Source organism: Cyprinus carpio, chromosome B5 (genome assembly GCF_018340385.1).
Source record: "Cyprinus carpio isolate SPL01 chromosome B5, ASM1834038v1, whole genome shotgun sequence".
NCBI lineage: Eukaryota > Metazoa > Chordata > Actinopteri > Cypriniformes > Cyprinidae > Cyprinus > Cyprinus carpio.
The window spans coordinates 35,189,405-35,204,375 of NC_056601.1; the positions used below are offsets into that span (position 1 = coordinate 35,189,405).

The following is a 14,971-nucleotide window of genomic DNA, read 5'->3' on the forward strand; positions in this document are numbered from 1 at the left end:
AAGCTGAAATCTGTCAGTTGAAATTAAAACCAAACGCTGGCACACCTTAAATGACGATATATGCCATCTTTAATTTTACTTATGCAAGTTATGCAATACCATGTTGCAGCATGTTCTGCTGGTAATGAGCATGAAGGATTTCCCCTGTTCTCACTGAAAAGGACAACGGCACAACCTGTTTTCTGCCACACAAGTTAGGTGAGGTGCATGAGGAGAAGCTACATAATTAATATACAAGGAAACGTCACCCTTTCTCTGGTTTCAGTGAATGATTGAGTTATTCATCATTCACAACCCCACCCTCAGGATAATGTCTAGACTTGCAGTGTAGTTTCAGAGCCCTTTATAAGAGCATCTTCTGGCCGAATGTCAGATAAGGACTGCAGGCTGGTTTTTGGTTGTGGTATCGAAGACTCACGATTTACAGAAATAGTAAGTATATGATTTAAAACTTTATATAAATAACGTCAGGGCTATTTAAATGTTTCATGTCATTATAAATTGCATGCGACAACCTTATTAGTGACCCGCACACTACCAAAAGTGCAATGATGATGAAAAGTGATTTAATTGTGGACTTCATATTTCAGTGTGACAAAGTTTTTGCATTTTTATATACATCACAATCTTTACACAATTATTGAAATATACTATAATGATTGTATGTTTGAAACATACAGTAGACTGATGTTTTGATCCAGTAATAGAACGTTTAACAATCTGACTCTAAAAACTATAAAGATGTAAGATTGCATGATGTCTGAAGTAATCAGCGGTAATTTGGCCATCTAATATTTTATTGAATAAAATAAATAAATAAAAAAATATTTCAGATCATGTTTTTGTTCACATGGTGTAAAAGATAAATTATTCAAAAGTGTTTTCATTTTAAGATGAAAATATATTTCACTCATAGTTTCTACTTTATTTACAATAGGTTTGTATTAACTTGTGAAAATGTTTTTCACATTTACTCTGTTGTTTCTTTGGTTTATCGTAATTCTCTAAAAACAGCCTATCAGAGTTTACTGACTTGCTATGTCCTCAAAAATATTAATTTTAAATCATAGAAATTTACTTGACTTGTTTTACAGATGAGTGCATCTAAACCCAATGAAAGGTACGTAATCCTGCCCAGATTTCTACAACAAACTGCTATATTCTGAGAATAACATTTGCAAAATAAACTTCAGATTTAATTGCATTGAAATCTAGAATATCTGACATCTAAATATATCAAGTAAGTCATGTTCATGTCAGCACTGATCTGTCTGTCTGTCTCTGTGGCTTTCTCAGTGTTAAGAGGAGAAACAAAAACTTACTGAATAACAGCGAGCAGGAGTTTGTAGCTGGCAGGAGAAACACTGTTCTACAAACCCTGAACAAGCTTAAGATTCAATGCAGTCGGGTAAAACATCCTATGTTATATTTCTGCTTATTTTGAAATGAACTACAAATGATGTCTTGGGTGATGAACATCAGCTGTCAAGCATCAGTTTCACTCTCTTCATTGTGAAAAACAATGGCATTCATAGGTAGCAAGCATTGATGTGATCTTCCAATGCTTTGCTATTTCAAAAAGCTCAGCACAATCAAAATTCTAACTTTTGTAGCATTACATTCTTTTTTTATCTCAAATCTGTTATTGCATAACTTTTACACTTTCTAAAATGAACATTTGTAAAGGAAGAGTGTGCTTCCAGGAGCAAGACTGGACATGCCTGAGTTTTTTAATTCTTACGTAAATCACAGGATTAAACTGTGGGATGGGAACAGGCGTTTGTAAACTATTGGATATCTCAGTTCATTTTCCATAAAACTACAAAGCAAGTGGTGAGAGTTCCAAATTGGAATTTTTTGATACTTCTGATATCTGATACTTTGAATGGTGTGTGCATTTCAGAAAGAGGTGCCAAACATTGCATTACTGGGTTCTGGAGGAGGGACAAAGAGCCATGGTGGGTTTGCTGGGATCCCTGGTTTCAGCTTGATTAAAGCGGGTCTTCTGGACCTGCATCCTTTATCTGAGCGGAGGTCTCTGGATCCACCTGGTACGAACCCTGAAAACAACAAACACACTGAGACTGAATTGAGGTGAATGTCAAAAATGAGAGCAGTACTGTATGTTCTTCTCTGAAGGTGCATGGCCTCCTTATACAAAGAACCAGACTGGTCCACTAAACTAGAGACTGTGAAGAACAAAATCATTGAGAGAATCAGAGGTCCAGAAGTCAGCTTGACAGACAAAATGGCCAAACTGAAGAAATATTACTACGGGAAAGACCTCTTCAGTTTGACTGACGTCTGGGCAGTGCTGGTCGTCACGTCATATGTGAAAGAGGTCTGTAAATATTCATGACCAGGGATGGATTTTACAGGTTTAATTTTTATTCATAATTTAGAAAATTATAAGGTGGACTGATTTACAGCCTGTCTTTCCAAATACTGCTGACTCAACAACATATAGTTTGAGTTTGATGTATAGAAAAGGTTAGTTTATCATTTTTATTTATATCTTGCAGTTCAGTGGTCAAATGATGTTGATTCAGTGTTCCTGAATTGGACTTTTCTTTTCTGACTCACTAAAAAGAACTGGTTCGTTATAGCAGTCATTTGGTCGTGAATCGGGCTACACACGTTGGGCTTTGTGGTTGCATATTTTGTCATTTGTGACCCTGCAGCACAAAAACAGTCTTAAGTCTCTGAGGTATATTTATAGCAATAGCCAAAAATACATTGTGTGGGTCAAAATTATAGATTTTTCTTTTATGCCAAAAATTATAGGATATTAAGTAAAGATCATGTTGCATTAAGATTTTTTGTAAATTTCCTACCATAAATACATCAAAACTTAATTATTTGATTAGTAATATGCATTGCTAAGAACTTAATTTGGACAACTTTAAAGGTGAGTTTCTCAATATTTCAATTTATTTTATTTTATTTATTTTTTTTTTTTCACCCTCATATTCCAGATTTTAAAATCGTTGTATCTCATCCAAATATTGTCCTCCTAACAAACCATATATCTGAATTGAACTGAATATTTTATTCAGCTTTCTGATGTATAAACCTCAATTTAGAAAAAAATTACCCTTATGACTGGTTTTGTGGTCCAGGGTCACATTTAATGCCATGGTAAACAAGTGTTATAAATTGTTATAATGACACTGAAAAAAAAATATATGAAAGAACTTTGATAGATTTACAATGTTATTTATTATGGCAATGCTACATTTCTGTTTGTAAAAAAGGGTCCAGCATCTCCTATAGTAGACTTATAGGTTACATAGGCCTACAGAAGTATTAAAGGTAACACTTTCTATGAAGCCCGTATTTATAACACATTATAAGGGTATTCTTAAGGCATCATAATGAATGCATAATGCATTAGAAAAAAAACTTATAATATGTTGTATCATCTCATAAATATTAATAAGAACAGTTGTAAAATAATATAATTTTACTTTTTGGTTATAGCTTTTAAGAGTATGATGATTTATAACACAATGAACACGTTGCATCCACTTTTACAATGGATTATGCTTCTATAACAACTCCAACTCTTTAAGTCCCATATCTTGCAATTTTTCTGATGCTACTTAAAGCAGTCAAAGACCACTTATAAGTGGTAGTAGTAGTAATAATAATAATAATAATAATAATAATAATTTTCTCTGAAACAGCCATTAGATCAGTGATTATTTTCATGGTGCCCTTTAGACAGCTGTTTTGCTTTGAACTATTTTTATTGTAATATCAGTTTGATTATTTTCATGGTGCCCTTTAGACAGCTGTTGATCAACTAGCGGTCATTAGATTATTAGTTTGTCTGCTACTGTAAATATATGCTAACACTTTATTTTGATGGTCAACCAACAGATAAACTGACTATAAGTGTCTTTGCAAGTACGTCAACTTATTCTACCATACTAGATTCTACCATTCTTGAGCATACAAATACTCCAGTGAGAGTTAGTTGGCATGTAGTTGCAAAGTTGCTTATAGTCGATGGATTAAGGGGACCATCAAAATAAAATGCAACCATATAAAACATTGTGCATTTTTTTTCAGTTTTTCTAGTTGGAGTATTAAGCTCACATCAATTAATTAACATTAGCTCCACAAGAAAAACTCAAATAACACTCAACATCTAACCACTCACAAGCTGTAGTAAGATACTGTGCAGATCTTAAATAAACAATGTCAAGATATGATATAGTCCATTATACTGTAGATTTAATAAGTAAGTAGATTTAATATGGTGTTCATTGTATGTTATAAATAAATATACTCTTAAACTTATAACCACAAATACATAAGTATTATGATGTATTATAATTGTTGTTATGATTATAGTTTATACAACATATTATACTTTTTTTTTGTTTTTGTTTTTTTTATGTATAATGCATTATGCATTCATTATAATGCCTTAAGAGTGTTTTATAAATACGGGATAAGGGCTTCATAGAAAGTGTTACCGGATTAAATTTTAAATTGAGAAAGAACAAACCAACCTAGCGATAAAACTGATGGACATCTCCAAAAAGGACGTACTTCAAGTTTTAAATGGAACATTTCTCTCTAAGCCAGCAGTCATATTTCTTTTTAGTAGGCTACACCTGATAATAAAATGGTAATGAATCCATTTGAGCCTCAGGTCCTTAAGATAAAAAACTAAATGTCCTACAACTGTCTCCCTATAATACAATAACATGATGTGTGTTTTCTGTAGATCGATGAGCACACACTCACAGAGCAGCGGAAGCAGCACAATAAAGACCCGTTTCCCATCTACGCAGTGATCGACAAGCAAAGCAAACAGAGCAATGACGGAGGTCTGCTTGTGATGCATGAAAAGTGATGAAATGTTAATGTGTTCTTGACAGTATTACATGGACATGTGTTCTGTCTGCAGACCAATGGTTTGAGATCAATCCATATGAAGCAGGTTATTCCCTCTCTGGAGTGTTTGTGGACACCGGCGACTTTGGCAGCCAGTTTCACGAAGGCTCAAAAATAAAAAATCAGGATGAATTTGACATGCTGTACCTGCAAGGTAAAAAACTTTGTCACAGAGGAGTTCAATGTTTGGGGTAACACTTTCTTTGTAATATCAAATACATTGATTGCATACTGTACACTGATCTCTGCAGATGAGTTATCAAATGGTTCTAGGTCTGTATTATTTGCTATTTCAGAAAAATAATTAGCATGGCTATTTATGGGTGTTATTTTGCATTTGATGCTCGTTCTATTTTTTATTAAAGCAAAAAGCCCAAAGAAGCCTGGTTTACAGTGAATTTATAACAGCTAAGGGACGTTGATTAATAAAAACATTATTCTTCCACCAAACAATGTAGTTCCTTAGAATCAGTTGTGGTAACATATAATATAATATAATTAGGGCTAGTAAGCGATTAAATTTTTTAATCTAATTAATTACATGATGTGGTAATTAATTAATCTAAATAATCGCACATCAAATTTGGAGAAATTACTCTCAAAATATAATTTAAAGTCATTGTTGTGCAAAGCATCAAACACAGATTACAAAAAGTAGGTTCAGCAAGAAATATTTTGTTTGATAAAATTTACATATCCTCTTTTGGGCCATGTGAGTAAATGATGACAGAATTGTCATTTTTGGTTGGGTGAACTATAACTTTAATAATTTATTTTCTTAATTTTATTGTTATTACTATGAAAATATAAAATTATTTCTTTAATGAAATGATACTCTTCGTAATAAACTAAAACTGCCAGTAGGTGGTGGTAAATGTCTTAATGATTAAGTCATCGAGTCAACAGGTGCGTTCGACTTCATGAAGCACTGCGCAAACCGATCGGAATCTGACTTGAAGCAGTGCATGCCGGTGTTCTGTCGATTTGTCCTACGCTGTCAGATTTTCCTAACTCCCATAAAAACAGTGGGTAGTACAATTCAACAACGAAAAATGCTGTCGATAAAATTATGGTTTATTAACATCTACACATACCATAACCCTAAACCTACCCTTAGGGTAATGCAAATACAGAACTTATGTGTTATATTTGCGGTTGAATCTAGAAGCGATACATTTACATGAAACCAACAATAAATATATTTTTTCTACCTATTAGATTGTGTTTTATTAAAGTCTATACCTACCCCAACCCCAAACCTACCCTTACAGTGATGCAGATACATTAAATGTTGTTTAGCATGAGAAAAAGGATGCTATATTGCAGTGCGCATGCGCAGTAAACACTGGTAGGAAAATCTGACGGGTAGGATAAAATGTCAGGACTCCTGTTAGAAATTTTGTCCGACTTGAGACGGCGCCGACGCCACATGACTGTCACGTGTGGCATCAAAGTACCGCAAGAGCGTGTCGAGAGCAACCGACTGACTAATGCGGCCGCAGTTTCTCCAGAGCGACTGCAGGAGCGCTGATGACGACACAGCTGTTTCACGATTGGCCAGATTCACCGCATGACAACGATCACGTGTGTTTCAGGTTTATTCTAACCTTTTCAGTTCCAATAATAGCCACAAATCTGTGTTTTTAGAACGGTAAAAGCTTTTTTACTGTAGTCGCACTGTTGTATTGAGTCACGTTTATCATACAACACTGATAAAAGCACACATACCCCACTTTATTAGAATTTAAATAGTATCCTATATGTTTATGTTTGAACTTTATTCTTGAAAATATGGCGCTGTATTAAGCAGTATATAAAAACTGTTTCTGTTGCTCATGAAAACATTTCTAAAACATCTGTGTATTTGACAAATATTGCATTTAATTCACTTCATCTGTGATAACACGGGAGCAGAAAGTGTCCGGCTTGACGTGTCTGTTTTCAACTCCGCCCCCGACTGCAAGTGGCTGCTCGCCGATCGCCATCTGTAGCCGTGCTTCAAGTCGAACGCACCTTTATTCATTAATTTGATTCGTTCAAATGGCTGATTCATTCAGGAGTGAAGTAAATGGTCCGCAAGAGCTTAGAGAGCAGACGACTCCTTGTGCTTTTGAATTGCTCTTGCGGTACTTTGATGTCATACACCGAACGGTCCACCAAACTCCACCAAAACCCGCCAAACGGTTCACCAAAATCGTTCAAAACGTGGATTAAGAAATGAAATGCCACTGTGGGTTGCTCGGGGATGAACAGTTATGATTTGTCTTTATATTTTGGTTGGCAAAATTGAGCAAAACAGACAACATTGTGTCTAAAATAACACAATTTCTTAATGAACTGTTGTATAAAATGTGTGATATTGCACTTAGCCTACAGCTCGTGTGATATTTCTTAACTATGTGATGTAAATATGAGAAAAAAATTTTAAACAGGCATTTTGCCCCATATCTTGAATTTTAGGGATATTTTCTAGGCTGCGATATTTCAACAAAACATTTCTATTGCCTAACAACGCCCCTTAGCTGTTATAAATTCACTGTAAACCATGGCTTCATGGGGCTTATTGCTTTCATTTAAAAAGCACATTGAGTTGTGATATTTCAACAAAACATTTCTATTGGTGACTTCAAGGAGCGATTTTTCCTGCTGAATATTTTAAGCGCTCCAATCCCAAGACACAAATTCCAAGCATGAGACACCTACTTGGCCACACGTCACATCACTTTTCACTTTAGTGAAAGTGAATTGACATACAGCCAAGTATGGTGACCCATACTCAGAATTTGTGCTCTGCAGTGCATTTATCCATTTAACAAAGTGATTTCATATGCATTAAATTGGGGTGGACCTTCATTCCTTTTTTCTCTCTTTTTTTCTAAAAATGTACGTTTTCGTGTACATTTTATGTAGGCTTATTCATACCAACTAATAAAAAAAGTTTGAAAATTTTATTTTGCTTTTTCAAATATAACAGTAAAAACATACATCAGACAGAACACAAAATAAAACACATACTGTACACACACACACACACACACACAAATAAGGGGAGAGATATAATATAAAACGATTAAGAAGTCAACATTATCAAATCAAATCATGTGGTACTTTTTTTCGTATATAATTCAGAAATGGTTTCCATTTTCTGTAATGGTACACAGCTGCAAACTTCCGACAACCACAGACCAATTAGCACATCAATGTCTGATTTCCATTTCAAAGCGATACATTTTTTAGCTATAATCAGCAACATTTCTTAATAGCTTGATTACATTGAAGATTGGAGTTAATAAAATTATCTAATAATAAACATACCTCTGGATCCAATGGAAAATCAATTTAATGGATCTGTGATATAATGTCACCCAAAACACTTTCACTTTAGGACACAACCTTCTTCTGTACCACATCTAAAGCAGAGGGGTGAAATGCTATTGGTAAATTAATGTAATTTGGATGGAGTGTAATAAAGCTGGTGTAAGAAATTTTTCACCTGTACCTGGAATTCAAAGCTGAAGTGACCCCGTCTTTACATAACTGATCCTATAGGTCCTCTTCTAATGTTATCTCCAAATCATGCTCCCATCTCTGTAGTTTTGGATTTATCTGGGTCAGCTAAAGGCTGGCTTGACATCAGAGCATCATATATTCTAGAAATTGTTTTATATAATGGTTTATCAGAGTAGCAGAGTTGCTCAATAGCTGTACGTTTTTGATTTGACCCTTAAACAGTTTGCAAATAACTAAAGAATTCTTTATTACCAGAAGAATTCTCAAAACACATTGGGAGATATCTATTCCCCAAATAAAGGTGTTCTAAGGGGACAAAAATTGTCTATAAAACAATAACAGTTATTTTAAATTACAAATGTATTAAATAAATTACAAATTGCCATGAGACACATCATGCTGCTTAAAATGGTCAATCATACAAATTCTCAGCAGTTTATTTTGCAAGTGTTGATGTTGTGTTTTTCTGCAGCTCTTTGCGGCAGCGCTTTAGCAGATGATATGGATATTATGGAAATCATGTGGCAAAAGATAAAAGGTGAACATTTTTTCTGAGGACTGAATTTTTCTTCTTTTTTTTAATTTAAAGTCAACAGTTATTTAATTACAATCCTTTTAATGTTTTTCAGCTTTCTTTCAAAACGAAACAACACTTGAGGCAATGAGGAAGGGTAAAGCATTTCTTACTGCTTTTTATAAGTAGCTATTTTTAATTAAGAACTTAAGTAATTTAAGTACAACATTTTAATTTAAATATAATTGCTTCTAGTTGTGGGAAAACTGATATTGTAACATCATAAATTTGAATGTGGAAAAAGCATATTGTTTTTTGCAATGTGTTCATCTTTACTCAATATATGTATTGACAGAAGAGCGTGAGAGAACAGATGAAGTGATGAGAAAAGAGAAGGAAACAGAAGGAAATGAAGCAGTACTGGAATTTTTTGTCCAAGCCCTGTCCACCAGACTCCGACGAATACAGGTTTCCTTCAGACAAACCAGTCTCCCCCCCGTCTGTAGATGAATGTCACCCGGGCGCTCATGGATCTTGTGAACATGAATCTCTCTGTTTTGAATGTCAAAGATCCTTCTGGTTTTGAAAAATCCATCAGAACAAATTTAAATGGTAAAGCATTATACATCACAGTGAGAACCTACTGTTTAATGACAACAGATTTGTGAAGAATACTTGGTATTTAGAATGAAAGCCATATTTCACATCATATCTGCATTTAAAAATTGTCATTTGTGCTTTGAAAAAAAAAAAAGCATCTGCTAAATATGTGACCCTGGACCCCAGAACCAGTCATTGTTAGGAGGACAATCATTTGTCTGAGATACAACTATTTGAAAATCTGGAATCTGAGAGTGCAAAAAAATTCTCAATATTGAGAAAATTGTCTTTGAAGTTGTCCAAATTAAGTTCTTAGCAATGCATAGGCTATTACTAATCAAAAATAATTTTTTGATATATTTATGGTAGGAAATTTACAAAATATCTTCATGGAACATGATCTTTACTTAATATCCTAATGATTTTTGGCATAAAAGAAAAATCAATAATTTTGACCTATTCAGTGTATTGTTGGCTATTGCTACAAATATACCCCAGCGACTTAAGACTGCTTTTGTGCTCCAGGGTCACTATAAATAGTTTATATAACTATTTTATATCCATATAAAATATATAACTATAAAATATATAATAAAATTATATGGATAAGGTTAACATTAACAATGATATGTAATAATAATATAATCATGTCCTGTTTTCTTACTGACCTCTCTGGAGGCAAACGTCAGCCGATTTCTACAATGGAAACACTGAAAAAAGCTGATAAAAGAGCAGAAAAACAGGATATAAAGCATTTCACCATGGAAGTGTGCGAAGATTTGAGTAGTCGGACCAGTAAAATTGGCTAATTGGTAAGTTGAACTGTCTATAATTTCCAAACAAATAGAGTTAATTGGTTAACAGATGTTCGGGAGCAGGGGCAACGCCCCAAACAATCACCTGACTTCTAAAAAACCTCCATATATATCGGGGGGGGGGTTGTCTCTCCTCTCTGAGCCATCAATTCTAGATGCCCTGATCAACCTGACGATCATCCCATTCCCTCGACCCCCTCATCCTCTTTCTACTCTTCCCCAACTCTCTGTTCAATTAAACATAGCTTGTTTGTGGCGTGGTCCTAGCTAGTTAAATAGGTCTAAATTTAAGATTTATGTAGGCTATTTGAATTGCATATAAAATTCACATCCATTTAGATTACACAATAAACTTAAGTGATGCATATTTGTCAGTCATACATAAATGAAACGGGTCAATTTTTTAAAATTAATACCAATGAACAGTAGCCAGGTTTATATATTTAGCAGCATTTAATTGTTTGCTTTCCATACGCACAATAAGCAGTAATGAAACAATCTAGTCAAAAAGTCTACAACCAAAATGGTTCTTGCAAACCTGAGAATCGTTTTAAGAAATGAAGAACTTTATAAAAAAGTATAAACTGTTTTACAGATGTTTGGATAAGTATTTGTAAATGCATGGCTCAGTGGATCTGGGGGAGGAAATATAACTTCCTCCACAACATGACAGGTGAGAACAGACCTGCTAAAAACTTGCAATTCAATGAGAATAAGAAACAGAATAATTTCTTGCTGTGATCGATTAGATGAAGGAGTGAACTCCACTCTTCTGCAAAGTGAGACGAGAGACTATATAGACGGCGGACTGTTGCTGAACTCACCCTACTTCTCAGTGCTGAGAGAAGACCGAGACATTGACCTCATCATTTCCCTGGATTTCAGTGAAGGAGATCCTTTCATGGTAATACACACACATATAACACACACTATAATAAAAGTTAAAGAAACAGAGCACCTAGAAATCATAATTTACTAAATAATACTAATAAAAAAAGTTAGCCCTGGCTACTTTGGCACATGTATGGTGTAGGGTTAGCGTAGCTGTAGGTTAATTCCCTTATGAAAATTCACTACAAATAAAACCAAAAAACTATGGTTACTAGTTAAACCATGGTGACCACAAATTAACCATGATTTGGCTACACTAACAATCGTTTAACTGTGGTGTTTGTAGCAAAAACTGTGGCTATACAAATGGTAATCACTCAGCCAAAAAAAAACATGGTTACTACATTTTTACTATAATAAAACCATGGTTACTTTTTTTGTAAGGGTCGTCACAACAAGTGAGAAATATTAATCATAGACCATGCAAAATAGCAAACCAAATAGAAATGCCCAAAGTCTACAAACAAAACAAAAAGCTACAGGGTCTGTGATGAAACTGTCATCAACATTGACTTAACTTTTCAAATAGCAAGAACTCAGACATTTAAAATGTTTTAAAAGCAACCCAATGATGGCTTTTTGTTACTCAATGGTATATTAGCATAGCACGCAAATTATAATGTTTTACCTGATCAGACTAGCGATGTTACAATCTTATGTAACATTATTAATTTAAAAACAATTATTAGTCAAAACAACAGCAAAGATGGCACTCACATTTGTGCAGATGCTGCAAAACACATTCATTTGTGTTCTTCCGCAAGACGCATGCATTATTTTTGACCCGCTAGAGCACCTAGGGACCAGAAAACTTGTATGTTATTTTTATTTAGTACAGCTCTCAATAAGCTATTTCACATAACAGATGTTTGCATACCGTACAGGTGGATCTCAATAAATTAGAATATCATGGAAAAGTTCATTTATTTCAGTAATTCAACTCAAATTGTGAAACGTGTGTATTAATTAAATTCAATGCACACAGACTGAAGTAGTTTAAGTCTTTGGTTTTTTTTAATTGTGATGATTTTGGCTCACATTTAACAAAAAACCCATCAAAAAAAAAACTCAACAAATTAGAATACTTTATAAGACCAATAAAAAAAAAAAAAAAAAAAAAACTACATTTTTTATTGAACTGTTGGCCTTCTGGAAAGTGTTCATTTACTGTACATGTACTCAATACTTGGTATGGGCTCCTTTTGCTTTAATTACTGCCTCAGTTCGGCGTGGCATGGAGGTGATCAGATTGTGGCACTGCTGAGGTGGTGTGGAAGCACAGGTTTCTTTGACAGTGGCCTTCAGCTCATCTGCATTGTTTGGTCTCTTGTTTCTCATTGTCCTCTTGACAATACCCCATAGATTCTCTCTGGGGTTCATGCCTGGTGAGTTTGCTGGCCAGTCAAGCACACCAACACCATGGTCATTAAACCAACTTTTGAGCTTTTGGCAGTGTGGGCAGGTGCCAATTCCTGCTGGAAAAATGAAATCAGCATCTTCAAAAAGCTGGTCACACAATGGACCAACAGCAGCAGATGACATTTTCTGGTAAACAGGTGCAGTGATTTTGGTTTTTAAAAAACACAATGGGCCAGCAGATGACATTGCACCTCAAATCATCACAGACTGTGGAAACTTAACACTGGACTTCAAGCAACTTGGGCTATGAGCTTCTCCACCCTTCCTCCAGACTCTTGGACCTTGGTTTCCAAATAAAATATATTACTTGCTCTCATCTAAAAAGAGGACTTTGGGCCACTGGGCAACAGTCCAGTTCTTCTCCTTAGTCCAGGTAAGACGCCTCTGACGTTGTCTGTGGTTTGGAGTGGCTTCACAAGAGGAATACGATAACTGTAGCCAAATTCCTTGACACGTCTGTGTGTGGTGGCTCTTGATGCCTTGACCCCAGCCTCAGTCCATTCCTTGTGAAGTTCACTCAAATTCTTGAATGGATTTTGCTTGACAATCCTCATAAGGCTGCGGTTCTCTCAGTTGGTTGTGCATCTTTTCCTTCCACTCAACTTTCTGTTAACATGCTTGGATACAGCACTCTGAGAACAGCCAGCTTCTTTGGCAATTAATGTTTGTGGCTTACCCGCCTTGTGAAAGGGTGTCAATGATTGTCTTCTGGACAACTGTCAGATCAGCAGTCTAGTCTTCCCCATGATTGTGTAGCCTAGTGAACCAAACTGGGAAATCATTTTGAAGGCTCAGGAAACCTTTGAAGGTGTTTTGAGTTGATTAGCTGATTGGCATGTCACCATATTCTAATTTGTTGAGATGTTGTGAATAGGTGGGTTTTTTGTTAAATGTGAGCCAAAATCATCACAATTAAAAGAACCAAAGACTTAAACTACTTCAGTCTGTGTGCATTGCATTTATTTAATACACGAGTTTCACAATTTGAGAATTACTGAAATAAATGAACTTTTCCACAACATTCTAATTTGAGATGCACCTGTATAGTCCATATCAAATAACAAAAAAAAAAAACAATAACTAAAACTAAACAAACAAAAATAAACCAGTTCAAAAGTTTATAAATGCTTGTTTTTTTAATGCTGTCATCCTGAAGAGTAAAACTGAACACTGTTCTTCAGAAAATAACAACAAATTTATTTTCTTTTCCAGCATCGTCTACACATTTTGAACCCTTTTTAACATTGAGAGTTTTTTTTTTTGAGATCCATCTGTTCACAATGAGGATGACTGAGGAACTCATATGCAACTATTACAAACATGATGCTCAAAAAAAGAATTTTAATTGGGGTATAAAACTTTTGAACAGAATAATCAGTGTAAACTTATCTTATTTTGTCTTCTGGGAAAAGTAAATATCTCATCTAGCTTTTGGAAGGGTGGTACTTTATATTGTTAAAAAAAAAAATTGCAATTTACACTGATCATTCTGTTCAAAAGCTTTTAATGAAGCCTTTCTCTCATTCATTTCTATTGCAGACAGTAAATGACGCTGCTGAGACTTGCAAGAAACTAAAGATCCCTTTCCCTGAAGTCAACGTTACCAGTGAAGTCGAGACGAAACCAAAGGACTTCTATGTATTCAAAGGCCAAAACACTCCAACCGTGATCCACATCCCTCTGTTTAATGCGGTCAACTGTGGAGGCAAGTTCAGATCTTACAGCTGTCCTGAATAAACCTGAAATATCACTGAAATAAACTGTTCTGATTTAAGTGTGTTACTGTTTCTTCAGATAAAGTTGAGGACTGGAGGAAAAAAAATATCGCACCTTTCAAGGTGCTTACAGTGCTGAGATGATCGCTGATCTTATGGACGTCGCTGGAAAAAACAACATCTCAAACAACAGAGAGAAAACTCAAGGAGCAGATTCGAGCGGTCACTGAAGAAAAAAGATTTGGACGCTTTAAAAATTTTCTGAATAAAGACCCATTTAGACTGAATATAAACTGAATATAGAATAAAAACTGATCTGAGTAACAGTCATTTCACAGAAAATTGTTTCATTTTTTATATTTTTTTGTCATAATCATTAATTAAATCAGCATTATTTCTGCTAAATGTGATCTGTGTGACAGTACAAGAGTATCATGTTTGCATTTTATTTAATATGTTCAAAATGTTCCAAAATGCTTGACTTTCATTAAGTATTAAAGAGCTGATTAAAAATCAAATCAACCATAACACTTTTCCCCCTTTTCTTTCATCACTTTCTTTTTTAAGCTATTATTATTTATATATTTATATTTTTACTT

The 14,971-nt window shown here is 34.6% G+C and overlaps 1 pseudogene; it reads left to right on the forward strand.

Annotated features, from left to right (window-relative positions):
- The first annotated feature begins 231 nt into the window (after positions 1–231).
- LOC109049286 lies at positions 232–14,549 on the forward strand (annotated as a pseudogene).
- Positions 14,550–14,971: the final 422 nt, after the last annotated feature.